The sequence below is a fragment of the Nelusetta ayraudi genome, unplaced genomic scaffold, assembly GCF_046127955.1.
Source record: "Nelusetta ayraudi isolate G7.1 ecotype Tasmania unplaced genomic scaffold, CSIRO-AGI_Nayr_v1 ptg000120l, whole genome shotgun sequence".
Classification (NCBI taxonomy): domain Eukaryota; kingdom Metazoa; phylum Chordata; class Actinopteri; order Tetraodontiformes; family Monacanthidae; genus Nelusetta; species Nelusetta ayraudi.
The window spans coordinates 141,463-168,108 of record NW_027466170.1 but is presented as its reverse complement, the minus strand read 5'-3'; the positions used below and the strand labels follow the sequence as shown (position 1 = coordinate 168,108).

Here is a 26,646-nt window from a genome sequence, read left to right as displayed (position 1 = left end):
AGAGAAAAAATAAAAAGAGGGGTAGAGTGATAAAAATGTAGCAAGTGAGAAAAGTGAAGGGTTCAGGGCATTTATCATCATCCACTTGACATGAGAGGAGAGGCGGCGAGGAAGGCACGGGGAATGAAAGAGGCGAGCGGCGCCGTGATGAATGTGGGCGGAGTGTAAACTTTAATGGGCCGAACCTTGGATGGGAGCAATTTGCCAATATTTAATTAACTGTAATGCGATCAATCAGGGCGCTAAAGGATGGGAGCCGTTCCGCCGGGCCGCTCCGCCCGCTGCGCTCGTCCTATAGCTCATTTAGTCCTCTGGGTGGTGGGGGGGGGCTGTGGTGGGTTGGTGGGGGGCAGGGGGGGAGGGGCTTGGTGGCAACAGTGCAATCAACAAGCGGCGGCAGCGACTTGCGCCGACAGCTGGATGTCAACCCCCCCCCCAACACACACACACACACACACTCACACACGCACACACACACACACACGCACCTCTAAATCTGGGGGCTGGAGACATTAATCTTTCTTATGCTTCTTTATGATTATTGATATTATCATTATATTTCTTTGGCATCCAGCTTCAGCACAGTGATTTCCTCCCTGCCTCTGAATCCTCGCGTCTCATTTTTTTTTTTTTTGTTTTTCGACAGCGCCGTAAACGTCGAGTACAATGTGCTTTTATAAAGGCCAAGCAGTTCGCCCGCTCCCCTCGCCTCCCCCGCTCCACTGCGCTCGCTCCGTCTTCAGAATAATGTATTTCTGCTCCGCTGGCCCCTAATTTTCACCGGGGCTGATAGCAACTTTCTGGCAATTGGTTTATGATTGACTGATTCTAAAATGAAATGCATAAATACAGCAGGGGGGAGTGAGGGGGCACTTTGTGACTGTGATAAATGGCTTCAATCATAAACATAAATATGCTCATGAATAAGAAGCGGTAAATAAAAAAAACAAATTCAAAACAGCGAGACAGAGTTCGCTCCATCGTGGTTTTACACAAGTTTTTGTCTTCGGACCCCTTTTGCAGTCGATAAATATTTATGATTTTGCTTTCTTGTCCTTTTTTTAAATGTATCCCAGTCTTGTAAATAAACCATGAACGACTGTCAGATGAGATGGTCCTTGTCTTAGCCGACATAAAACACATGACAAAATTAATCAACAAAAGGAAAAAGTTTTCCCAGCGGAGAGCCGGACTTCACTCGACGAGTCGCCTCTGCTGAGATGAAAAATTATTGAAGAGCCTGCAGCACAAACAGCTTCTGATTCCATCGTTGTTCACAGCTCTTCTTCTTCTTCTTCTGCTTCTTCTTCTTCTTCTTCTTCTTCTTCTTCTTCTGCTTCTTCTTCCTATGTCTGTGTGCGCGGGACCTCCAAAGTCATATGAAGGAATTTCTAGGATGATGATGACGACGAGGCTCAGCTCGCTCCCATATTTTTCCTCGATCAAGCCAAACAAGCAGGCGCTGCAAACACAGGGCACTGAAGCAGCGAGGTAGAAAGGCACAACGTTGATCAGAACAAAATAAAAACCGCTCGGAATGAGCACACAGCAGCTTCCTCCCAATAGAGCAAATTGAGACTTCAACACCTCTCTCAGATTATATCATGTTTACTTGATTCAAGCTGCCTCCATTCCTCTGCCTGAAAAGGTTTATCGGCCTTCGTGATTATTCCTCACCTTTTCTTTTTTCTTTTTTTTTTTTTCTCTCCATGTTCCTGTCCTCTGGGGAAATCTGCAGTTTCAACTCGACGCTGATCAAACGTCGGTCAGTCTGCAGTGGATGTTTCCTGCCACAGTGTTGAAGTGCAGGAGAAGTTTTTTGCTATTTTTTTCCCCCCCGTTGCTGGCAGGACCATTTTGGCTCGACGTGCCCTCAAGGCCGGAGCGCTGCTCCGTTAGCGGTAATGGACTAATAAACCTGACAAATAAACACAAACACGGGGACCCGCACCACCAAAACCACTGAGTGATTTATCAGCGCTGATTTATTCCCTGTGGGATTATGTGTTAATTACAGAGAGCTAATCGATACTTTCCACTAAAGGATTTGTCAGTGTGTATGTGTGTGTGTGTGTGTGTGTGTGTGTGTGTGTGTGTGTGTGTGTGTGTGTGCATCTGTGTCGATGTGCACGTCTGCGTGAGGCCCCTTGAGGGCGCCGGTACAGTCTGAGCACTGGCGTGATGGATGATGTGGACGCTATTAGCCACCGGCGGTGTTTTACAGGCCGTGAGTGGTCATCTCTCTGAGACGGCCGAGTGACAGGCAGCTCGCCAGCCAACCCGTAAACAGATGGACTAATGATGGCCGGAGCAACTGGGAGCCCCTGCAGTAACAAAGAGTGTAAAAAAAAAACCACTGGAGTCTGGCTTGTTCCCGTGAGGTTGTGGACAGTGTGAGTTTCACCGTGGGAGAGAGTGGGCTTCCTGAAAGATGCTGAATCTTGGCAAATTGTCTGTGTTTACACAACCCAGCAGCGAGGAGGGAGATCTTGTACCGAGGCCAGCGATGCATAACCTTATGCTTGTTTTCCACACAAAAAGAAATGTCCAGTCTTTTTCTTTTTCATCATTGACACTTTTACTTTGAAGGTATGTGGAGAAATGGTGGAGCAGCTGCAGTCACCAGGGGAGAAATATCACAGAAGCTTTTCCACGAACTGCGACGGGAAGTTGGGCGGACGGCCGTTGGAGAGAGTAAAGATTGACATTAAGTGGGAAGTTTGGGATGAATTGGACCATAGACGTAGAGAAACTGTTATAAAATAGTATTACTGTTGTGAAGGTCTGTACGGATGATCTGCACATGTGGCGAAGGAATGCACAATGCGGTGTTGAAATTCAACCATTTGCATCAAATCCAGTTTTTTCAACTGAGATTCTGCTGCTACACATTCAAGCGGTTTTGCAAATCCCTAATTCCCACGTTGCACATCCTTAATGCTTCCGCTCCAATTTAATTTTCTGGTCTTGCCTGACGGAAAACTGAACGTCTCCGCACAAAGACTTTTGCAGTGGGTCGGTTGTCTCATGACTCTTGTTAAAACACTATTTGCTTGTTTCCCAGACAACCTGACATGGTATGGTAATAATCCCATAGCTGTGCCAACAAAGTCAGAAAATACGGCTGAGTGCAAGAACCCTTCCAATTTTACAGCTGCATTTTATTTCCATTGTAAAATGGCCAGTTGTCCGTGCACAGTGTGAAGATCCTTTCGATCAAAAGTCTCGGCCAGATGTCGACCGTGTTCCAGTTTTGGTTCAGTTTGCTACTTTACAGCAAGTCTCTAGTTTCTTTTTATCTGTTTATTTATTTTTTAAGAAATCATGGAAAGAAACACACTTATAAACGCGCACGTGTGTTCTGACTCTTTGCTGCGGCTAATATGGTGAGAGCGAAGCCTATGGACGGCAGAAGGCAGCGAGTTGGCGAGCGAAGCCGTTTAGAGAGCGGCGCTTTGATTATTGCTCACATCTCGCAGCCAAAAACATTGACAGACTGCCAAACGGGGGTCTCCTCCGCAGGTTACAGGCACCTCTTAGAGCAGATCCTGGTTCTAACAAGCGAGGGCCGATGAGCGCTGTTTCGTCTGTCAGTTCAGAGATCGAGCGAACAGGCCGACTGCATAAGGTTTGTCATATTTAGTAAACGGAAAAACATGTCCACAATCTCCTTTTCCCACTGCATTTTCCAGCTCGCTTTAGTGATGATTACGTATGATGTTTCCCTTTAGATGCTTTTCTGTTTCTATGCCTTGTTCACCCTATATAATATGGAGAAAAAGTTGTCCCCCCCCCCCCCGGTACAGTTATCTGAGCTTAACTGGACAGAATCCAAAAGTTTGGGGGAAGTTATTTTATTTTTCCTGTCCTGGTCATACCATTGCATGCCACTTTCACATTGGTTATCAGAACCCTGCTGGCGAAAAAGATGAGACAACAAATTAGCCCGGCCCAAATAATCAGGGAGTAATGGGGTGAAAAGAGACTTCTGCTGAAGGGAACAAAATGACCACAGTTGACAAAACATCCTGAATAGTGCTTGTCTTGGTTTTTTTTTGTTGTTGTTGTGATTCCCCAACTTGAACCCTTCTATTTCATACTGCACTGCATTTTAATGCTCTGCCCGTCGAGATATCGTGACTGTACGTCAAATTCACTCTTATTCTGTTTGACTGAAGGAGACATGCTTGAAGACTGTGTCTTTTTCAATGATTGGGAAAACCACCGACTGTGCAGCGAGGCTTTCATGGATGGAGGAGCAGGTGCCGGAGCCGGGGGAGGGGATAAAAACAATAAAGCAGAGGAAAGAAAAAAATATATCAAAAAAGTTTGCCCGGGGAGTGGTGCAAAAACAGCGTTAATCACACTGTGAGAAATTTTTGGTAATTTTCTGGATGAAAAGCATCATTTAGCCGCGGACAAATTTGTGTAAGACTCCACGGTAATTAGAATCTGGTGATATGATTATACATGGGTGTCAGCGTCAGCAGCGTTGGGGCTTTGAATCGGGCGAGTATGAGGCGGGAAGGCAGTAGAATAGCAGCCCAACAAACAACAACAAAAGGAGAATGGATGTAAACACATTAAGCAAGTATTATTATGCTTATTTGGGGAGTTTAATTACCATCTTGAGCGGTGGCTTTGCCACTGCTGAATGTTGCCTCAGTCAACTTCGCCACTGTGTCATTTACCAAGACTCAAAGTAGAAAATTGGTTTGAACTCGGATGAAAGTTTCTCGTCCAGAAAGTTTGACATGACTGAGCGTCAGTTGGTCCATGAACCATGCATGGTTTCAAAAGGAATTCAAAAGTTGGGACACAACCAGATGTGGTGTTGTAAACCTCACTGAAAAGCCCTGGCAAACGAGACAGGAGACAACAGGAACTGGCTAGCTGCTGCTGAAGATGCTAGCTTGGTTGCTGTCGTAGCAGCTGTTTTATCAAAACGGGAGACAAACTTGACACTTTTCTGAGTGGGAAGCATTTCTGTTGTACTTGACTAGCTTTGGCGAGAGTTAAGCTACAAGGCGCAGCCTGAAAAAGTGCCACAGACAGAAAGATTCATCCAATCATCAGATTTTACACTTCCAGCAGGATACTGAGGGAAAATGTCAGGTTATTAACCTTAATTAAGACCACAATAAAAGCTTCTATCTTTAGCTTTTCCGCTCCTGATCAGCAGACTTACAAGTATGGCGACATACATCAAGATGACCTCAGCCGTCTGTCAGCCAGGTTACCAGAGCTACTGTTGTCACGGTGACTTGGACTGATTAGGGAACCGTGGCATCGCTCGGAGCGGGCATTTAGCCACTCCATTTGTTCACCCTTTAAGCCTCCAGCCCGCCCCTCTGAGAAAGAAATCAAATTTAGCTTGATGGAGCCTCAGTCGGCTCGGCGCTGGCACAAAGGAGATTTTTTTTTCTTTCTTTTTTTTTTTGTTCCCTGTCTTCTTGTGCCTTCAGCATTGTCTCACTTTATTTTTAGGATAAGCACGAGTCCTGAAAAGTGGATTACACATCACGCTAAAGTGAGCATTACATTCTCTGACACCAAAAGGATTATTGGATCTTTTGTGTGCGCCAGTTTAAGTGAATTAGCGACACCGTCCACGCCTCGTCGTATAAGAAAGCCGGGGAGAGGTTTAGCTCTCACCTTGGGAGTCCTGACCTCCGCCCAATTTATTTGCCTTTTCCTCCAAAAAAAAACCAAAACCAAAAAAACTGAGAAGCAGTCACTCCGCAGTGACACGTGCCTGCCTCCTGCGTGTAGGTGTTGAATCAAGCGATAAGCACTTGTCATCAAATGTAAGTCGGCTGTTACGCTCGGCCCCATATACCGGCGATAAAAGCTGGAACCGCCTCCAGAAAGCGCTCCAACCACTAACCGCGCTAATCGCACGCAGTTAGTGGAAATGGAAAAGAACATCTCAGGCATGAGAGGCTGAGGACGAGAGGACGCCGCCGCAGAAGGTATTAGAGCTACAGTGATGCACTCTCGCCGAGGTTAGAGCCTGGAGAAAGCTGCCACTCAGTGGCGAGGCCACACCGAGATGCGAACAACCGTTTGCACTCTGCGCCCTGGGACAGCTTTGAATTTTGCTCATTAGCCTGACATGCACAATGTCAGCAACAGTGAGACGCCCAGATGCAAGGAGAAATTCACCGCAAGTCCCCTGTCCCCGGAAATCGACCCTGCAACCTCCGTACTGTGGGATCGGTTGCTAACCACCGTGTCGACCTATCAGGATGAATCGATCGTATGAACAGGGGTTGGTGGAGTTACTTTACGTGGTTATGCTGCTATTAAGGCCCTTCTGCATTGTTTTTCATCATTTCCACTAAACTTCCGACCAGCTGCCTCGCGCACCATCTACTGAGCAGCAGTACAGCTGCTGAGGAAGAACACGTCCGCTCAGCAGCTGCTTCTCAGCCTTTCATTCACGCTGGCGGCGCTAACAATGCAGTGGCGCAGAAGAAGGTGCTTAGACTCCACTCAATATTGCACAGCTCAATAAGTGAACTGTTTTTTTTTTGGGGGGGGGGTTTGTTTGTTTTTTTTTACTCAAAATGGGCGAAGGATGTGCTGGTGTCTCAGACCACGTGTCAGTAAACCGGGTGATGCTGCTGCACTCTCTGAGAATTCATTATTTTCTAGTCTCCCATTCAATGCTGTCATTATTTTTCTTACTTTCTAATTCACTTTTTCCCCCCTCCTAATTTAAGAACCCAAGCCCTGAAGCCAAGGGTGGAAATGATGATGGAATCCACTGCTGAATACAATTAATTTGGCAACTATTACACTCCAGGGCGAGCTTCAGTGTAATTGTTTGCACAACAATGATGCCTGCAGACTGCATCACTTTTTGTAATGACCCCAAAGTGTAAGAGCCTGCAGTTATACAACAGTTACCAACAAATTAAAGACTATAATTAAAATGCGCTTACGGGCTAGCAGCTTCCCCCACCTGGCTGGAGACTCTATTTATTTGCTTTATTTGTGGCACACCCTGTTAATCACACTCACAAAAACACAATAAGAATGGACGAAAACAAGTTCTGTGATAACAGGCAACTTTTTTTTATAATAAGGGGAACTTTTTCAGCACAATGGGATGGCTGGATTTCTACATATTTCACATCTTTATTATCAAGTCAAATACTTCTTCTTTTAGACTTTTAATTCAACTCATATCATTTAGAAGCATAAGGGCTGGAATCTGGATGGAAGATGTCCAGTTCCTCCTCTTTTGTCTCCCAATTTAAACCATCCATCCATCCATCCATCCATCTTCGAGCGCTTCATCCAGAGTGGGGTTGCGGGGGAAACAGTCTCAGCAGAGGTGACCAGACTTCCCTGGCCCAGTCACCTCCTCCAGCTCATCCCACGGGACCCCAAGGCGTTCCCTGGCCAGCCAAGAGTCCATCCAGCGTGTCCTGGGTCTTCGTCTGGGTCTCCTCCCGGTGGACACGTCCGGAACACCTCCCCAGGGAGGCGTCGAGGAGGCATCCCAAACAGATACCCAAGCCACGTCAACTGGCTCCTCACGATGCGCCAGTTGCGGTGTCTCGGCCATCTGGATGCCAATTTCAACCAATATGTAAAAAGAAGCAAAAGTAAAACAGATGCATTGATCTGATTGAAGCTGAAGCACTGAAACTAATTGAACTGGAGCCTTGGTTAAACCCCTCAATTGTAAAAGCTCAGCGTCCAATCCTGCATTAGCAACCGTAACCATGCAGGAGAAGGTCGCTCGGTTGGTTTCTCTGCTTCTGGCAGCCTATATTTTTGCCGCGAAAACAAATGCCCTTAATGTGTTGTTCGGAAGGAACAGGAGTGGAGGAGGAGGATACAGCGCGGTGTGCACTGGGAGGTAACAGGTTCTTGCCTCCGCTGTTGTGCACGGCCCCCCTCTGCGCTGCTGATTGAACATGTTGTATAAGCAGCGTCTTGCTTGTCCGTGATGCAGAAATGTTGCAGGCAGAAATGTGTTGTGCGGCTTCCTCGGTTTGTCTGAGATGCTGCAGTTTATTTGACTTTTGTTTAGCCCATGCATGGGCAAACTATGGCCCAAGGGCCATATGAGGCCCATTAAGCATTAATCCGGCCCCTCAAAATTGAAGAAACACAATTATACAACACCAACACCAAATACAACAATGTCTGTGGACAGACATCGTCATCCACCCACAGGTGGGCAGAACCCCCCCCCACGCCCCCGTATCCACTTAGCATCGACTACAGTACACTGAGGCAGGAACCTGTTATTGGGTGCAAGCTGGAGGAAAATAAAATCTATGTAGCGCACATCCCCATAAATGAATTGATGCCAGAGAGAAAAATCAGCACAGGTGTTATGACGTTAGGAAATGTGTATGTGTGTTCACTGTAAGCATTTCAGTGTGCCTGTGAGAAAGAAGAGGGGGTGAGAGATTAAGAGAGAATGAGTTTGCGGAGATAGAGGCAGGGACAGCAATAAGTCACGCAAATCCAACAGCTCTCTCATCTCTCCTAATGATACATCTGCAGCGGGGACACCGCTCATTGTCAGTTAAAGTGCGTCCGCCTGTGTCGGAGTCCTCCAAGACAGGAAGTGGAACCGGGGTGTCGGGGCGGGATGTTTTATTAGCTGCTGGATATTGCCAAGGTGGGTTTTAGATAAGCTATTTGATTTTGCGCTGCTCCTTTCATTTGCTGTTTGATTTGCGATAAGTGACTTTTTTTCCCCTCTCTCTCTCTCTCTCTCTCTCTCTCTATTCTTCTCCTCCTTCTTCTCCCGGGGAAGGAGTCGCTATAGTAATTTCACAGTTTGTGCTCGGTCCTCTCCTCCCGCCTGCCTCTCAGATATGACGAGCCTCATGCACTTCTCAGGGACTCCCCTCACCAAAGACCCCGGGGTTTAGCGGCAACTGATGCAAATGAATTGATTCCAACACAAATGAACTCGTGATGGCAATCTCGTGCTAAGTGGCAGCTGCTTAATTTCATATTGATGAATCAACTGCCAACAGCCAGCACTGGCAAAAAATGCTTTCTAATTAGACCGATGCTAATTGCGGATGCATCGATTGGCCACGAGATGGATCTCGGGCTGTTCCTGGATCAGAAGCTGAGGTCCCATTTTTCATGTTTTCTTTTTTTGGTCGTTTCTTTGTTTCAAATTTTACTTTACTTGCCTCGAACCTGGTATAATCAGGTTTTGGGGAATTAACACAGTATGCCGCCGCCATTCGCTCCAGCTAAAATTATATCATGGTAACAGCAGGTGGCTTTTGAAATGTGAGGCGCCCAACTGGCAGGCTGGCAGTGGAGGAGATGGTGAAACGAGACAAAACATATGTGGTACTTGTAGAAACCAAAAGAGTTTTGTTTTTTCGACTAATGAAAAGGCAACAGTGACTCATGTCGGCCCATACATTGGCCAGATAAAGTACCTAGAATAATAATAATGATCAGGGTGACAGAGATACAGTGAATAATGAAAACGTGATTTTAGAACAAAAAAGAACCTTTCCCCAACTGTTTTTTGGTTCTTTTTTTTTAGCATAGCGCTATACCACACCAAACACCTTGTTTTGGGAATTATAATTTAAAGGAATGCAACTCACAAACACCTGAGGCAAAAATGAAAGGAGAGTTTTGGTGTTTTCTTTGCAAATATTTCAGTGACAAGAAAGAAAACAGGAGGACAGAAGCCCAAGTAACCTTGTATGGCAGCCAGACTGCTCGTCCTCGTCCATCTGGCCAACCTCCAAGAGATGCTTTGTCAGTCACTTTTTTTGTTTTTGTTGTTGTTTTGTATTTTTTAACCAATGAGGAGAGCGATATGAAAGAGTTTCAGATCTGGCCAGAAGGGCCTGCTTCCAGCGGCTCTGACAAACCACAGAAGAAGAGGAAAACAGTTGCTGCTAAAGAGATTAACGTTTGGGGCTCTCTTTTTTTTTTTTATATATCTTGAGTAGATGCTAAGAACAGAACAACAAACAAGAAGACAACATGTTTCTGTTTCACTCCCGAATAGCTTTGGAAAGAGCTGAATCAAGCACTAGCGGCTAGCCACGTCTCCTGGCGCTCATGCCGTCCCTCCAGACAAACCTTCGAGCTATAACCAACCTCGCTGAACGAGCACGACGACTGATCCACTTTAATGTTAGGCACCCAATCACCTCCCAGCTTTTGCTGGTTCCTCTATAAACACTCTCAACGGGCCTGATGGGCACGCGGAAGAAATCCGAGGTATTTAGAAAATGTTCCAACTGGTGTGTGTTTGTTGTTGGGAACCTAATAGAACCAGGTCAGATTTGATTTTGGGTTTATCCCAATAGTTTGAAGCTCGGACTGGGTTTTAAATTCTTCTGGCAAACGTTCACCATAAAGTTGTCACGATTAAAAAATAAAGACATGGGCAGTTGCGACATCTCAGTATCTCGCTGGCTGGCACAGATGACGTTCAGTGTCGCCCCCCCCCCCCCCCCCCCCCCCGCCTCTGTGGGCCGGCGGCTCCGATCGAATCATTTGGCCTGATCCAGCGGAATGAAATGAAGTTAGAGAAGGTCAGCCTGTGCGGCCGCCTTCCTCACTGCGCTGCTAATGTAATAGACGTGCGCTGAGAGAGGCGTGGATTAAAGTCTAATCCACCTGCGCGAGTGTGTGTGTGTTGTGTGTGTGGTTTGTTTGCAACGTCTCTCTGTTTCTGGCTAATTTGTCCGGTCAGCCATCTCTCTCTCCCTCTCTCTTTCTCTCTCTCCACCCATCCCATGTGCAATCAATCCATCTCACTCTCTCGCCTTCGCCCTCACCGCGTCGACCAGATTCGACTCCTCCCGTTCTGCTCGACGCTCTCCGTGTGCAGTGCGTCCACCGGTAATGGGCTGGGAAACCGATCAATGGCAGCGGCCAAATTACACTCTTGTCGTAAAAATTGCGTGGTTAATCTGACATGCTGCGCCAAACTGGAAGACCCCGCCCACCCCCCCCCCCGCTCTCGAGGAGGGGAGATAAGGAGAAGATCCCGATCGATACTTTGTTAAAGGAATAAACCGCTGTGCGAAATGAATTTGAGACGAACACTTTCAGGTTACATATCGTGGCAAACGTGGATCTGCGTGGTGCTCAATGTTTCAGCAGTAACAATCAAAATGGAGCCGAGGGGCTGCTGTGTTTTCCATCATCCAATACCCTGCTGGCATTCATAATGTTTCCTTTTGAGTTCAGACATTTTTGGAAAAAAATATCGATTGCCAGGTTGTGTAACAACACTGTTGTCGACGGAGTGTCTTTTACACGTGTTTTATATGTGTATGTTGTTGGGTTGCGTTTTAATCTCATTTTGTTTAGGAGCTCCGGGAAATTACATATTTAGCCCTCTGTTTGCAGCCGCCTGCAAAAATAAATTCCAGCTTTCAGTTTTAAGTCAAAACTGACACTGTGTTGGAACATTGTCAGAACTGCGTGCTTCAAACTACATTTTCTGCGAAGGCCGTTCCCACTACTCAGGGTTCACTAACAGGCAAGAAGCACAGACACACCAGCCAGAACACACCACTGAAGCAAACGCCCTTGATTTGTCATCACTTGCAGACACGACGTACATCCAATAAATTGGCACAAAACTCCCAAGTCCGAACTTATGTGATTTCAAGCAGATGGCTCCCGCTGACACTTGTTCAGCACTCCAGCTTCAATCATTTCACCACTTTCAAGACCAAATGTTGTCAACTTTCAAGAAACACAGACAACGCCGTCTTGTTGTTGCTAAAGAAAAAGAAAATAAAAAGTTTAAGGGTAGCTTGTATTTTAGCGGAACAAATACAAGCTAAGAAAAAACAAAATATCATATTGACTCACCAGCCACTTTATTAAGTACCTGGATTGAGCAAGATGTATCAAAGAACGCCTCAGCTGCGTCTTCGGTCCTGTCAACATTAATATGTGGTGAAGTGACGCTGCTTCTCCACACGTTCTCAGTAAGTATGATCGTTTTAGAGAGATGGAGCTTGAAAAATTCATATATTGAGAGAGTCAAGTGAGCTGGGGTTTGACGTTGCAGACAGACATCAGTCCGGTCTTTGATTTTTTTTTTTTTTTTTTTTTTTACCTCCGGAGCAAATCTGTCACGACTCAAACAGCACCTCAGGCCATCCATCACATCAGAGTGAAAGGTGATCAATGATCGTCTATGGATGCTAATTCCATATCTCCCGCCGCCGGCAGACATGATGATCAGACTCATCTCAGCCCCCCCCCCCTGCGCGGCGGAAATATTGATTCCATTTCGTTAAAGATTTCACAAAGTTCCGGCCTAATCCCGCCGATCCCTCCGAGGGCGAGGTTCCCGTCCTGTATATCCCGGGATTGAATCTCACCTCTCTCCCCCCCGCTCTCTCCCTCGTGCCTGTCAGAGGGGGGGGGGGTGAAACAGGCAATTTCCTCCCTGGCTCTTCCTGCTTCTCCAACCCTCCCCCTGCCGAGGGGGAGACAGCTGTTATCATGTTTCATCAGCGGCGAGGCTTAACACCGTTATCACGAAGCAGATTTCTTTATTTGAACCCGCCGGTGGGTCGGACGTGCGCGAGCGTGCGAAGGAAGAGACGCCACGTGAGCGATACCGACGTGCCAGAGTGACGGTGAAGGTCTTAAGATGCTGCACTTCACGCCAGACACGCTGCTCGCTGTCACTGCCACTGCGATGCCACACATGTTGTCTGTAAGATCACCAGTTTTATTTTTATTTTTTTATCATAGGCACTTGTTTGTCCTGCAACCAATGATGTTATCCTTGGAATTGAAAGGCTTTATCGCCATATTGTGTTGGCATTTTTTGAGGAAAATACTCGTGCCAATTTTTACAAAAAAAACAAAATGTAGTGATTCCACCGTTGTGGAAATATAAATAGAAACATTTTTCTCAGTATAAAACTGACGACGATGTAGCTGTAGTTGTAAGTATATTTAGCAGCAGTAACGTCCACTGATTTTTCAGAAAATATTGAACCTCTCCTCCAAACAGCATACAACTGAAAATTGAGTTCAGTCCCATTTCAAAAATCTTTCTGGTTTGAATCTACAATATAAGCCCCTCCCCCACACAAAAACACCGATGATAAGAGGTCTTTTGCAACACATTTTGAATTATTTACACAGTGCGTCTTTTACAAAAGGTCGCCAGTGCTGTGGTGAATGCATTTTTAATGTTTGATTTGCATGTGGAATACTGAGAGATGATATCAAGAAGAAAAAAAATCCAAACTTGTACCCGGTCGGTGCTTCGGTTCGCACACATCTCAAGCGCATGCGTGGTGCTTGTTGGTTCTGCCCTTGTTTTGGCCTGTGAATGTGAAGTAATCTATCCGACGTTTTCAACGTTTTTGTAAGTCCATCCGATTCAGCGATGCACTGCCAGGTTTGAAAAATGCAGTTTTTCAATGTGTCTCTTTGCTGGACTTACAAGAGAAGTCCTGCCTTCTCTCTGGATCCAAGCCTTTGTGCTTCCATTGGATTCTTGTTTGTATCAGTCGGAGCCTTCTCACGTGTGTGTGTGTGTGTGTGTGTGTGTGTGTGTGCACTGGGTCGAGGGCAGACGGGACGCCCGTGCTCCCCTCAGATGTTCGGTGTCAGGCCTCGCTGACACGCTGACATTTACCGCACCGCCGCCGTCTTTGTGCTTCGCTCTCATCACCGTGACAGAGGAACTGCAGATCACCAAAAACCCCACAGCGGCATCAATCTGCGCTGCCAGTCCGGGGGGGGGGGGGGGGGGGGGGGGGGTTGAGGCACGTTCAAGGTGTGCAAGCATGCGCTCACTGAGTTTTTTTTTTTTAATTATTTCTCTGAAGGAATGCATCGAGGTATAAAGTCTCTCTCACACACACACACACACACACACACACACACACACACACACACACACACCGAGAGCTGGAAGGAGTTCAGGATCCGAACCCCACATTGGCCGGAGCGATAATTCCCTCAGTGGGAAACGATCGAAAATTACTGCTGGTGACATTTTGCGCGGGCCGGCTCATGATGTGAATTCTTCTGATTACATTGTCTGGTGTACCGGGAGAAGAAAGAGTGCCTTTCAAGCCAGTAAATATGACACTTGGCTGCGGCGGAGGTACATTTGAAATGCACGCGGCGTCTCTCATCTTCTTCTCAATATTGATTGGGTATCAAAGGAGCATCCTGCGAGCGCGCGGCTGCGGCTGCCTATCATCCGGCTGCCAGCGGAGGACGATGCATTTTTAATCGGCTCTTGAAAGACGGCTGTTGTTGTCATGAATAGTTTAGAACGCCGATGAATCAATGTTCAAAGTAATTAATTAACATTTCCATTAAGTGATAGTGTATGTGTTCCTGGTCGGGGTGCCGCACCCTGATCCGTCTGGTAGATTTATTTATTTTTTCTCTCCTTAGGTTGACTGTTTTTTAACCTTCAACCACTCACAAAATTCATCTGACGCCCAGTCGCAGACACGGATTGACAGAAGCAGCTCATTTACAGATGCCTCCGGTTGTCTCCTCTGGTTTTCCAGTCATTTATTTACTTTATGCAATCATTTGTGGTGAGTATTTAGGAGTAATTGCGCTGGTTGTGTCTGTGTTATTTATGTGCAGCAAACATTCTGCACTCTAAACATTTTTTAAATTCTTTTTTTTCTCACTTTTGCATTTTTTTCAATTAATAACCAACATGTACTTGCTTTAGCTCATCACTGTGTTTGTGAAGTATTTCTTTTGACATTTTTGACAGCCCACTGTTTCCTTATCTCCTCTGATTACAACTGTAAGCCTGGAGTCGCTCTGGCACGACTGACATTCTGGTTGTGTTGGTGTCTGAAGTTCTGGAAGTGAGGTTCTGGACAACTTTTTTTATGAGGTAACATTGTCTATTTAGATCATGAGTGGGCAAATTGCGGCCGGGGGGGCCTTAAGCGGCCTGTTAAGCTTTTTAATCCGGCCTGCCAAACTTGAAGAAATGATATCAATAATTTCATCAATTTTGGATCCCATTGTGGCCCACCAGTCAGGTTGGCCCACACTGGACTTAGACAATTGCTGGAGGTTTGATTTGAACACGTTTGCACTTCCTTGACTTTCAAAGTGGTCTTTCACACGAGAAGCGAGTCTTGTCCCTACTTGAAGGTGCACATTAGACCAGTATCCACAAGTATATGAATTTCACCCCCCGCTGGTCGATCAAAAGAGATGAGGGCCTTCACCTCGCAGCTGACAAATAACATCATTTGTGCACATACTGTTTGAATGTGCTATAAAATCAGTCCGTGTCGGCCGTCGCAGATGATTGTAGGTTTACATGGGCGGTTAGTGCGCAACTTATCTTGATGAATTAGGCTTTAGTTGACATTATCACCGTCGGGAGCGGCGGTGACTGGCACAGCACCCCCCCGCCCCCCCCAGCCTCAGCTGTTTGCAAGGGCGGCTAATGGCATCTATCCCTCAGCTAATGCGGCGTGCCGCTGCAGTAAAAACATTGTGAGGTTTGCAAAAAAAAAAGGGCCAATTAGCTGAGTGGCGGCACCGCGGCGTGTGAATGGGAGGTCGTTGGATATGCGAGGCAGCCGGGAGGAATGATGGAGGGGATCCTGCCAGTGGCCGACGGATTAATGAGCTGCGGCGACGCAGAAGGTTAAGCGAGTCATGTGACCGCGTGTCAGATCTGTAAAAGGCTGTAGAGGAGAAGATCCTCTTAGTCATTCACAGACGGGGGGGGGGGGCGCTGACAACGAGGCTCTGCTTTAATGCAACACGCTGCGTCTGACTTGTGAAGGCCTGAGTCCCTTTAAGACCTTATTGTGAAGGAAGTCTGAGCGGCTAATGGAAATAAATTGGTTGGAGCCCTCGCCATTCATTCTCACAATTAGCTCGAGATACAGCTGGGGTATCTTTGTGTGTGTGTGTGTGTGTGTGCGTGTATGTGTGTTATTTCATTTCCTCATGGAGCCTAAATTATATCTCTTAGAAGCAATGAAACATCAGTGAAAATCTAAAACAGTGCACATTTCTCTGAGTCATCGTGGTAAAACAGGGTTGTTGTTTTTTATTGGCAACAATTATTTAATTGTATCCCAAGCTGATTCTTACATAACACGCCTATACACGCCAATAACAGAGGCTATAAAAGCTATTCCAATTTGCCTTTTGGTTCAGCCAAACTGCCCCTCTGGAGTCTGGAGTGAAAACTGAAAACTTGAAAGTGGGACCTTCATTCATTCATCATGTGCGGAGTCTCTTTGTCTTGCCAGTTCAAATGGTTTTCACCTTACACCGTTTTGCTTTTAGTACAATTCTAACCGCCATGTCCTAAAAGTCTTCAATGAATAATCCAGCAAGGTTAGCCTGCCAAGAATCAGAGGCAGTGGAGTGGCAGGCCGGCCGGCCGGCGGGGAGGAGGAGGAGGAAAGTGATAAATGACAAGTTTTTTGGAAACAAGATGGGAGGAGTTCCGACTTTTCTGGTGTTTAAAGCAGGTGATTCTGTCGGCGTCCCATCAAGGTCTCAGTGCTCAGCTGCCAAAGAGGTGAGGAGCCAAAGAGGGAGGTTCGGTTTTGTGATTAGTTCTCCTGACCAGGACCCTGAACTCATTCAGGGAGCATCAGCCAACCTCTACTGTTCTAGGCAATTCCAAACGAGGGATTTTTAGAACAGAAAGTCATTTGAGAGTGGAAAATAGATGGCTGAATTCCACCAGCAAGGTCAAACGCAACCAGGAGGGCAGAAAAAAATGAAAAAAAATATCGGTACAGCATGAAGGGCGAATAGAGGAAAAGCAAAGGACCCGAACAAATGGCATAGATGACAGACACTTAATAAGAGGCTGAATTTGAAAAATGGCAGGCGGGCGAACGAAGGGAACAAATGAGGGAGAGAACGAGAGAATAAATGATGGGACGGGTGGCGCTGCTCTCCTGCTTGTACTGGTCGGCCAATCACAGGGAGGTTCCAGCCCGCGCAGGGGTTTCCGTCTGTAGGAAGGCAGCGGGTCAGGAGACACGCGCACGTACACACACACACACACACACACACACACACACGCACGTGTGAGGAGACAGGTGTCGGAACAGCGAGAGGCCGTATCAGCCGAGGCTGCGCTCATGTTTCCAAGCTGCGGCCGTTATCTGCAGCCGGTGCAGGACACACTCAGCCAGCTGTGCAAAACCAGCCGAAGATGGAAGGAAACCAGGCTGTGTCTTTTCTTTCTTTTGTTTGATGAATATTGTTGCTATCTTTTACGCTGAGGCTGGCTGAATGCAGACACACACACACACACACACACACACACACACACGAGCACACACATTTTTTTGGCATGCGCTGCCCTACCTGCACACTCTCGGGTCCCTGGCCCATTTGAAACTGTTTCAGTGAGCGATAGCGGCGTTCTGGTGCCAGAGGCCATAGTGGTCTGGCAGGGGGAAAAAAGACCATTAGAAAATGTTTTAAAAGAAAGAGTTCCATGAATAAAAAACTTTTGTCCATTAAGAATCAAGTCAAGGTTCTGCGTGCATCAAGTCAAGATCGAGTGAAAACCAAGACAAGAGCAAGACTTTATATATCAAAGAAAAATAACAACAAAACAGAAAAAATGACCAGTATCTTTTTTTAAATTCAAGTTTGCTTCTTAATTGAACAGGGACATCTCTTTTCAGCAAGGTATCTTTTAAGAATTTTCTTTAAAAACCCTGAGTCTGCCCAGTCCGAGGCCAACACAAGACCGAGTGAAAATGCCTTCGAGTCCGAGATGAGACCGAGACCAATCTCCAGTACTATTTCCGGATATAATCCTGTGTGTGTTTCTTCCATAAGTTGGTGTGAACCACCGTCGGCGCCCTGGCCCAGCTGGCACCTGGCCCAGCTGGTCGCTGAAGGCCTGTTGACTGTTGAGAGCGGGATGCTTAACATGTACTTGATGTTTTAAAACTGCCGTACTTCCCCTCAACACGTCTTATCATGACATCTTCCCTGCTGTTCTTGTATGACTGCCGCGGCTGCAGCGCCTCCGCATGTAAAAAAAAAAGAAAAAAAGAAGAGCACTAGCAGGAGTAAGCAGAGAATAATCCTCCGAGTCGCCCTCAGGGATGTCCCGCTGACAGAAGAACAATATTTTCTCTGCGGCTATTCCCCGGCACACTGTACTCGGCTGCAGTCGCTCCCTCCTCCATCTTTCCTCTCCGCTCCTCTGTCCTGGAATCTCTGGTTTCTTTCTTCTCTTCTCTTCTCTTCTCTTTCCTCCCTCTCGTGCCTCCTGCTTGAAGGTAAACACTGCCAGCAGCAGAGTAGAAATTGTCAACCGGGGCATCCGTCTGTCACAGTCTGCAGCAGCAGCAGCGGCAGCAGCAGCAGCAGCGGCGGCAGCAGCAGCAGCAGCAGCAGCAGCAGCAGCAGCAGCAGCAGCAGCAGCAGCAGCAGCTCCTCCACGACGAGCTCATCCATTCTGCGCTCTCTCCCTGCACCGCCAGCCCCTAATGCGCTCATTACCGCCGAGTCCGCCATAAAGGGACGGGCTGTGGCTAATGGACGCCGCGGCTGCGGTCGCTTGGTTTTTTTTTAAACGCCGTCACGTAAACTGATAGCAATTTACATATAAAACTCACCAGAGATGTGGAGGCAGCATCAAACATTTTCAGCTTGTTTTCCCTCTCAAGTCCCCTAATAGGAGCGAAAACAAGATTAGCATACAATTTCGGCGTGTGGTCAGAGGGGATGTGACGCCTCTGCGGTTCCATAATGACCTCATGAAAGTAGAGGAAAGTAATGCGGTGGGGGGGGGGGCGTCTGTGTCTCTGTCTCTGTCTCTGTCTGCACCGTCCACGGGCGGATTTAGCCGGTAGCGTGGCGGGCGAACCATGGCGTCACGACTGCAGCCAGCTGAATGGAGTCATACAACGTGTGTGTCTGGAGCTGAGCCCGTAACACTCAGCGGCGATGATGGCGAACAGCTGGGCTCCGGCTGCCGGTGCTGCCGGTGCTGCCGGTGCTGCCGGTGTGCGATGGGATGATGGACGGCTTAATGGCAGGATTTCAGCCCCGTGTTTGGGCAGCGCCGCTCTGTGCGAGCGGCGGCGGCGGCGGCGAGCCGAGGTAATCATTTCAAACACGGAGATCCGTAACCGGGCCGTTTTCATCTTCCTCCGGCCTGTTCTACCGCTTTGTTGTGCGAGGCCGCCGCGTTTGTGTTGCTGATTCATGAGCGCGGCCACAAATTCCCCTCGGCTGGCTGCTTTTCCATTTCATGTCTTGCTGTAAATCTTCGCCAAACCCATGCTAAACTTTAACAAGACAATGACGCCTCACCCGCCTGCCGACGCCGACCAACAAGCAAGTTGTGTAACCTCAGTCTGTGGGCAGCGCCGGGAAGGCAATTATACAGGCGCTGGTTGTGCGCCTCCAAAAATAGAAAAAAATAATTTGTAGCGAGCGGCGCCGACACCGTGGTAGGCCGCCTCAAATTAATTAACATATGGAGCAAGCCTGCAAGGGAAAGAAATAACTCAGACGGTGGCTGGCCGGCCTCTTACTGAGCAAACTTTGTTGTTGCGCAGGTAAGATTCAGTCAGCAGAAAACAGTGGAGAGAAGGTTTAAAGTCACCGTCTCCTCCCTGGCACTCGGCCAACATCTCCAACCAGATTTTTCACTCTGCGGCGCCGCCCTGGTGGCACGCAGCTGCAAAAAAAGTGCTGTTAAGCTGCAAACTGTTCCTACAAGTCAACAAAACTAATAACCAACCAAGACCGTCTGGATGTGTTACAACAACAAGTGTAATGTATTGCCATTTTCTTCATATATCGATATATGTCTATTTATATACGGGTTCAAAAAAGGTTGGTGACCCCTGCTATAGACACATTCAAGTCAGGCCAGTTCCTCCTGTGAGTGGGTGGATGCCTGACACCACCATGTTGGACCAGGTTCAACAGAAGTCTCTGGAAAATAAGCCTTTCTTAATGTGGAGGTCCACTTACGATGAAGCTCACTGAAGTACGACGGCTTCCTGTTTTTGTTGGTTTGTTGGTTTGTTGGTTTTTCCACAAACCGACTCTATTGCTTACAGTACGCCAACAAGTGGTTAATTTCATAATAATACAGTAACAATAACACTGCCGCCCCCCCCCCCCCCACTCCTCCCATTGCTGACCTCCCCGAACCCCCTGTGACTCAGCAACCAAAAGGTTGGAAGGCGATGTGAAGCCGATCTCTATGATTTGTCCGCGGGCGGTTTGGCTGCGTTTGGAGAACCTCCCCGTCGTTTGTCTTTGCGGCCGGATTGGTCCTGCTCCACTGACCCCGGGATGTAATGGAGCCTATCAGTGGTCAAACAGCGTGTCAGCGGACGCGCTGCTCTTTGTTCCACTGGCTATTCGGCCAGCGCAGAGAACATCCTCAGGGGCATTAATGGGGGTCGTAAACTCTGATACGGATATTTGAACACATTGAACTCTAACTGGCCTCGCGCAGACAAGGACACGTGCTCTCCCTTGGGGCTATTTCTTTCCATGAACAGAATTGGAAAATACAAAGTATTGATTTTGTTCCCCCCCCCTCCACCTCTCCCCCGTTGCGTTAAATGCAATTGCCACGTCTGTTTTATTAATGCTGAACTCATTTCACTCCCCTGAGGATCCTTATCTGTATTTAATTTCAGATTCACAACACTAAATCTTGCCGTGGTGTTGTTGGGTTTTTTCTTTCCCTGCTCTGTGACAGGGAGCTAAAGTTGTGTCAGCGAGCATCTATTCACGGCGCCGGCCGCGGAAAAGAAGAGAGTTATCAGGAACTGGCTATAACTGTGCACTCAATCAAAACTGTAATCCGGCAACAATGTGCAAAATAATGAAGGGATAAAATATGTAATCCGGGCTTAGACTTACTGTAAATGGTCTAAATCCAGCCATTGAGCAAATTGGACCTTTTTTTTTTTTTTCCCTGGCGGTGACGGACGACAACAACTGGAACCGGAAATTTCTTACGGGTTACCAAAATTCCAAAAAGGACTTTGAAAAAAAAGAAGCTCAGACTGCGGTCAACTATTAACATCACTCTCAATTCAATCCGCCCTTTGTCGAAGCCCTTAAAATTGCATTATTTAGAGTGGCAGTGCAGCGGCGGCTCAGAGCGAAGCCCTGAAAACCACAGCGGGGGACAGAAAGTGAACATGACTGGTCAAGTCATCTTCTCATCCTCCCCCCTCTCGCTTTTTGGCTCTGACGCTTTGTGTCGATTGTTCCTAAGTACACAGCCATCAAGTAGCCAACTGATTAAATTGATGTGTTTGTATTTAGCGCAGTGATTCAGCCGCTGGCCGCTCCGGATGCCGGCGTGCTGATAGTTTAATGGCTGACCAGTGGCGCCTTGGCTCGGCTCCAAGCACACGTAATTGACACGTCGCCCGCTGGTGTCTGTGATTAACTTTATTGACGTATAAGGGGTGAGGTGGGTGTGTGGCGCGGCGCGCGGTTGGCAGGCTGGGCACTCCAGGCTGCTGGAGAGAAAAGTTCCCTCAACACTTTGTGTTTGGAATGGGGAAGCGCTGCCGCCCTGCCAAACGCTGCATCGAGCGCACGGTTCTTGGCCCAGAAGTTGCTGCCGTTGGAGTTTCTCTGCATCGAAGTTTCATCGCTGCTTCACGCTGCTCGTCTGAGGGGACGGGGAACGATTCCCCACTCGTCCAATAGTTCTTGAACTCTTAATTTTGTTGTCGTAATTATTTAGCTTTTCCCTCTGGACAGAGTCACTAAAATCTCCTTTTGAATTCAGTCGGAATGGGTCAGTGATAATAATCACATTGTTTTTGTGACCTTCCAAACGTGGATGTCAGTTTGTCGCAGGAACTTAAAAGAGTTTTGTTTTTTGTTTTTATTTGGATCACTTGCAAGGCAGATCCGCTGGAGTTCACAAAATATGTTTTGTTTATTAGTTGCAGCCGAGTCTTTAAAAGACATTTTCTTGTCCTTGGCTGAAAATCGCATGGCAACAACTCACAAAGACGTGATGGAGACGAATGGAGCACGGTGAGAGGCCGTTGTGTGGAGGACAATGCCTTCTTGACGTCGGGGTCAAAGGTCAGACAGGAGGGAGACCACAGAGAGGCAACAGGAATTCAAATGAGCCGGGGTGTGAAGAACTCCACCCGCGAACGCACCCTCGACCTTGAAGCGGAGTGACTGCCCACTCGCCGGGCTCTTTATCAGATACCTGGTTCAAGCAAAGTGTGCCTAATAAAGTGGCCGCTGAGTGCACACTGTAAGACAGCTGCACAAACAGCGGCTCGCGGCTGCTCCCGCCACGTCCTCCACTTCTCTGACATTTAAGTGTGACTGGCAGGTTCAGTCCTCCGGCCCCCGGTCTCGCACGTGGGGGAGGTGGGAGGGAGGAGGTGTGTGTGTGGGGGGGGCTGATGATTCTTAGACAGCAAGATGACATTAAGGCAGTAAGAGGAGCCTTTAATGTAATTAACATTCTGGGGAAACGGCTGGCAAGCGTTCCTCACATCGCCTCTGCACAACAGTCACCCACAGCACACCCACAGCACCAACCCCCTCCCCCGACGACGCGTCTTTAATTAAAATAATAATAATAATACGCAGGTCGGCCCGGCCGCGCTGCACCGTGCCACCACTCCTCCAGGTTCCCTGTGCGCCGTGCAGTCGGAGCACGGCGGCTTGATTAGTATTAATCCTTATCGGCGGGATGGACGGCTTCTCAATTGTGTTTCTTCCTCGGCTGGCTAATTTCATGAAGAGCATAATTACAACATTTTCAATTTCAGCCTTCTGCGGAGCCGCGAGGGCTGACAGTCTATCTAGACGCCGCAGCCGAGAGTGTGTGTGTGTGTGTGTGTGAGGGGGGGGGGGGATGGGGGGGAGGAGGGGGTGGTTGTTGTTGTGCACAAGAGCGTATCCATGTATCCCAGAGTGCTCGTGGACGTGTTTGGCGGCGTAAAATGAGAAGAAGCAAGAATTAGTGGGGGGGGGAGGCTGAGGGTGACTAATACAAGAGATCATTTCGTGCCAGAAATCCAAATTGAAGAGGCAGCTGAAAAAATCAGGGCAAGAGGCGAGCGCCATTCCAACATCGCTGCTTTGCTAAGAAAGAAAAAATTGCGTAAAAGTATCAACAAAAAAAAAAATTATCATTTTCTTTAAAAGCATTAAGATTGTGTGGATGCAAACAGTCCGAGTCCCGGTCCAGAATGTGTCGCTAGGTTTTGATTCCCAGTAATCAGATTGACTTGCTGTCTGAGCGCCGTGTGTTTCCAGCGGCTGTGGGAGGATGAAAGGCCGAACACAGCCGCCAAACTGGCACCGTCCGGGGCGACGCGAGACAGCGTGCACGTGTGTGCACGTGTGTGCACGTGTGTGCACGTGTGTGTTTACTGGTGCCGCGGCTTTGGTCACCTTCCAGCAGGCAGAGGGGGGAGCTGCCCCGAGGCGACGCCCACTGTCACCCTGCCGCTCCTCCTTTCATCTCCCCTTGGTGCCTGTCTCTCCTTCTCTCCTTCTCTCCTTCTCTCCTTCTTCTTCTTCTTCTTCCTCTTCCTTCTCTTCTTCTTCCTCTTCCTTCTCTTCTTCTTCTTCTTCTTCTTCTTCTTCGTTGGCGGTGTTGGCGTCCGCTCTCGTCAAACAGCGGTCCAGACGCATCGTGGGCAGCTCATCAGCCAATGGGATATTTCGTCACACTCCTCCGGCTCTGCAAACATGTGGGGCCGGTGATGAGCTCCGGCTTCCTCAAAGACGGTCTAATGTGGGCGGGTGCTATAGTGTCCCCGCCCCCACCCGCACTGCCGAGTGCCACGTCGCTCTTGACACAGTCTGGACACAGAGAGTCTGAAGCTTTTATTTTTATTTCATTTTATTTTGGTGCAGGAGGCTGAGAAGGAAAAGCTAGAGACAAATGATGGTGGGTGTCTGAAAAGTCAAAGACAGTTTCACAGAAAACTTACTTTTATACATCAAATCAAGTCAAACTTTAATGATGTAGCACCTTTTATGTAGAAATGCAACTAAAGGTGCTTGGCAAAACGTAACGTTAAACCTGCCCCCCTCCTCCCAAACACACACCCACCCACCCACATGGAAGCGCACTGAGGAACCACAGGAGGTGGTTTTGGGCATTGGTGGTTCACACAGAAGGTCAGCAGATATAAAACAGAGCCAAAGTGCACAGCGAGAGACAGATTTGCACAAACATTTTTTATTGTTACAACAGCTTGCGTAACATATATATGTATATATATATATGTGTGTGTGTGTGTGTGTGTGTGTGACCCGGTGAAACGACAAAGGAATGGGACACACACAAAAGGGTCTCCTCTTGCGACTGCACTCAGCAGAGTGCAGCATTCATTTATTATGGCGTTTAAAATAATAAATGAAACAAAGGGAAGTTCACATCAAACATAAAATAAATAAGGCATTCAATTTGTTCTGCCGTACTAGCACTCAGTGTACAATTAAACCTTTCCCTACACACTTTCCTAATTTCCTTAACAATCTCAGTGAGGACTACTGTAAACAAAAACAAATAAAGACAACGGTGGTGGCCTCAACTCTGTGCAGAAAATAAACAAAGTCGTACAGCCCACTTAGACTCATACAGCCACATGAACATCATATATTATGTTGCATACACCAAGGCTCAACTCACCCAACGCGCCCGCACAGTTAAACACACGACCACGAAGCCGCACAAAATGACTTAACTTCATCAAACTCCACCAAAGTCGGCCACTTACGCCGCCCCCCCGTCCGGTAGCTTCTCTCTCCCACGACGGACAGCGGTTTACACAACGCTCGCGTCACGAACTTGGCATGGACGTCTCGCAGCTTCGCGCCACGCTGTCCCTTCCGGCGCCGCTGATGTCATAACAATGCGCCCCGGAACCCCGCGCACCCCTGTCTCCATGGCAACGTGCAAACAGCTGTCAAATGTATCTTGGCTAAATTCTAATGAAAACCTTTTAACGCTGTTCACAACTTAGTTCCATTTCATCTGGTTACATATATATATATAAATACACAGTATATATGAATCATCCTCAGCGACCCCCTTCATCCTTTTTCCCACGTCAGGCTCTTGAAGCGTGACGTGACACGGAGACACGTACTTAGCTAGCAGTTTAGCGCAGTAATTAGCAGTCGCGAGCTCTCAGCGTCTGCCAAGTGCCAGGAGCCCAACATCTGTTCCCTCCGCTATACCGCCGCCGAGGCCCGGCGCTTCCTTCTCTTTCCAGTCCCCCCCCCCCCCCCACCCCATTCTCTCCCTCCTCCTCCCCCTCCCCTCCCCGCACAGCAAAACAATAATCTCCTCTCCGTGGGTGGCGGAAAGTGACGTCGGAACAGAAATGGAAGGAAAATCGGAGGCTTTTGTCCTGTCAGAGCTGTCAGCTTTGAGTTTCTTTTTTTTCTTCTTCTCCCCTTTAAATTAGGGGGTGTCTTTGTCATGCTGCCACCTCGAGCACTTGTCCCACCGCCAAAACAGCCCGCTGGGTCACGTGGCTTCATCGGGTGGACACGGAGTGCGTGTCTGCTTTGCATATTCTCCCTGATGGGGGCGCCTCTGGGTTGGATTTATTTCTCGCTCCAGCGGTGACGGATTTTCCATTTGCCGCTCTTGTTCGCACGACGCACCACAGAGAGGCGGCACACATCGAGACTGCCGCCTCCCCCGTCAGCGCCTGCCGCACGCTGCTCGCCCGGTGCCGTCTCTTTTCCTCCCCTTCCGCCGGCCAAACTTTGCTTCTCCCCGGCTGGAAGGGAAGGGAAGGGTCATTCTCTGCCAACAGACAGACACAGACAGAGAGAGAGTTGACACACCTGCCCTCCCTTCACTCCCTGTTCATTTCCCCACTCCTCTCTTTTGCTTCCTTTACCATTTTAACGTCTCCCTTTGGCACATTGCCGCTTCACAGCCTGCGGGCCCCGCAGGGAGGAGGCGGCTGGTGGCGAAGGGAAGGGGATTATGACAGACACGGGATGAAAGTAGTGAGGAGAAAAAAGGAGGGAAGCGGGAGGAAAATAAAGTTGCTCTTATCAGAACTTGCCAGGAGCGTTTGCGCTCGCAGAGCTATTTGGGGGGGACGGGGAGAAAAAGCAATTTAGCGCTTGCCGTTAGCTTAAGTAATATCGGTGCAATTAGTTGTCACAGGTCAGAGTGAGCTGGGGGGGGGGGGGGGCTAAGTGATTTCGACGTCACGTCTCCGAGAGGAAAACAGGGAGATAAAACAAACTTGGCTCGCCTGCTCCGCAAATGAGACGCCGCCGCCGCCGCCGCTGCCGTCTGCTAATACATTTTTCTGCCGCCTCTTGACTCTGTTGTTTTGCACTCGTCAGCTGTTCACTCTCCGTATAAATGGATTTTCCCTCCTCTCTATCTCCCCCCACAAGGATGACTTTTAGGAAACGTTGCGCTATTTGTGTCGGGCGTAACTCAATTTTGAGGCACGCTGTGCATTGTCGAGCGCCTGCGTGGTTAGAGGGGGGATTGTGGGATTGCGCGCGAGGCCGGATAAGTGTGTTCCACTCAGGATTTCTTTTCGGGAGACAATCGCTGATTAGACGAAGTGCTTCCCGCTGGGATCGCCGGACAAAGTTGGACGACCACGAATTTGGGGCCAGTTATGGGAGTGA

The 26,646-nt window shown here is 48.1% G+C and overlaps 1 protein-coding gene across 3 annotated transcripts in view; it reads left to right on the top strand.

Annotated features, from left to right (window-relative positions):
* Positions 1–26,646, top strand: part of LOC142903984 (calsyntenin-2-like) — a 191,846-nt gene that overhangs the window by 93,106 nt on the left and 72,094 nt on the right. The gene's annotated exons all lie outside the window — the stretch shown is intronic.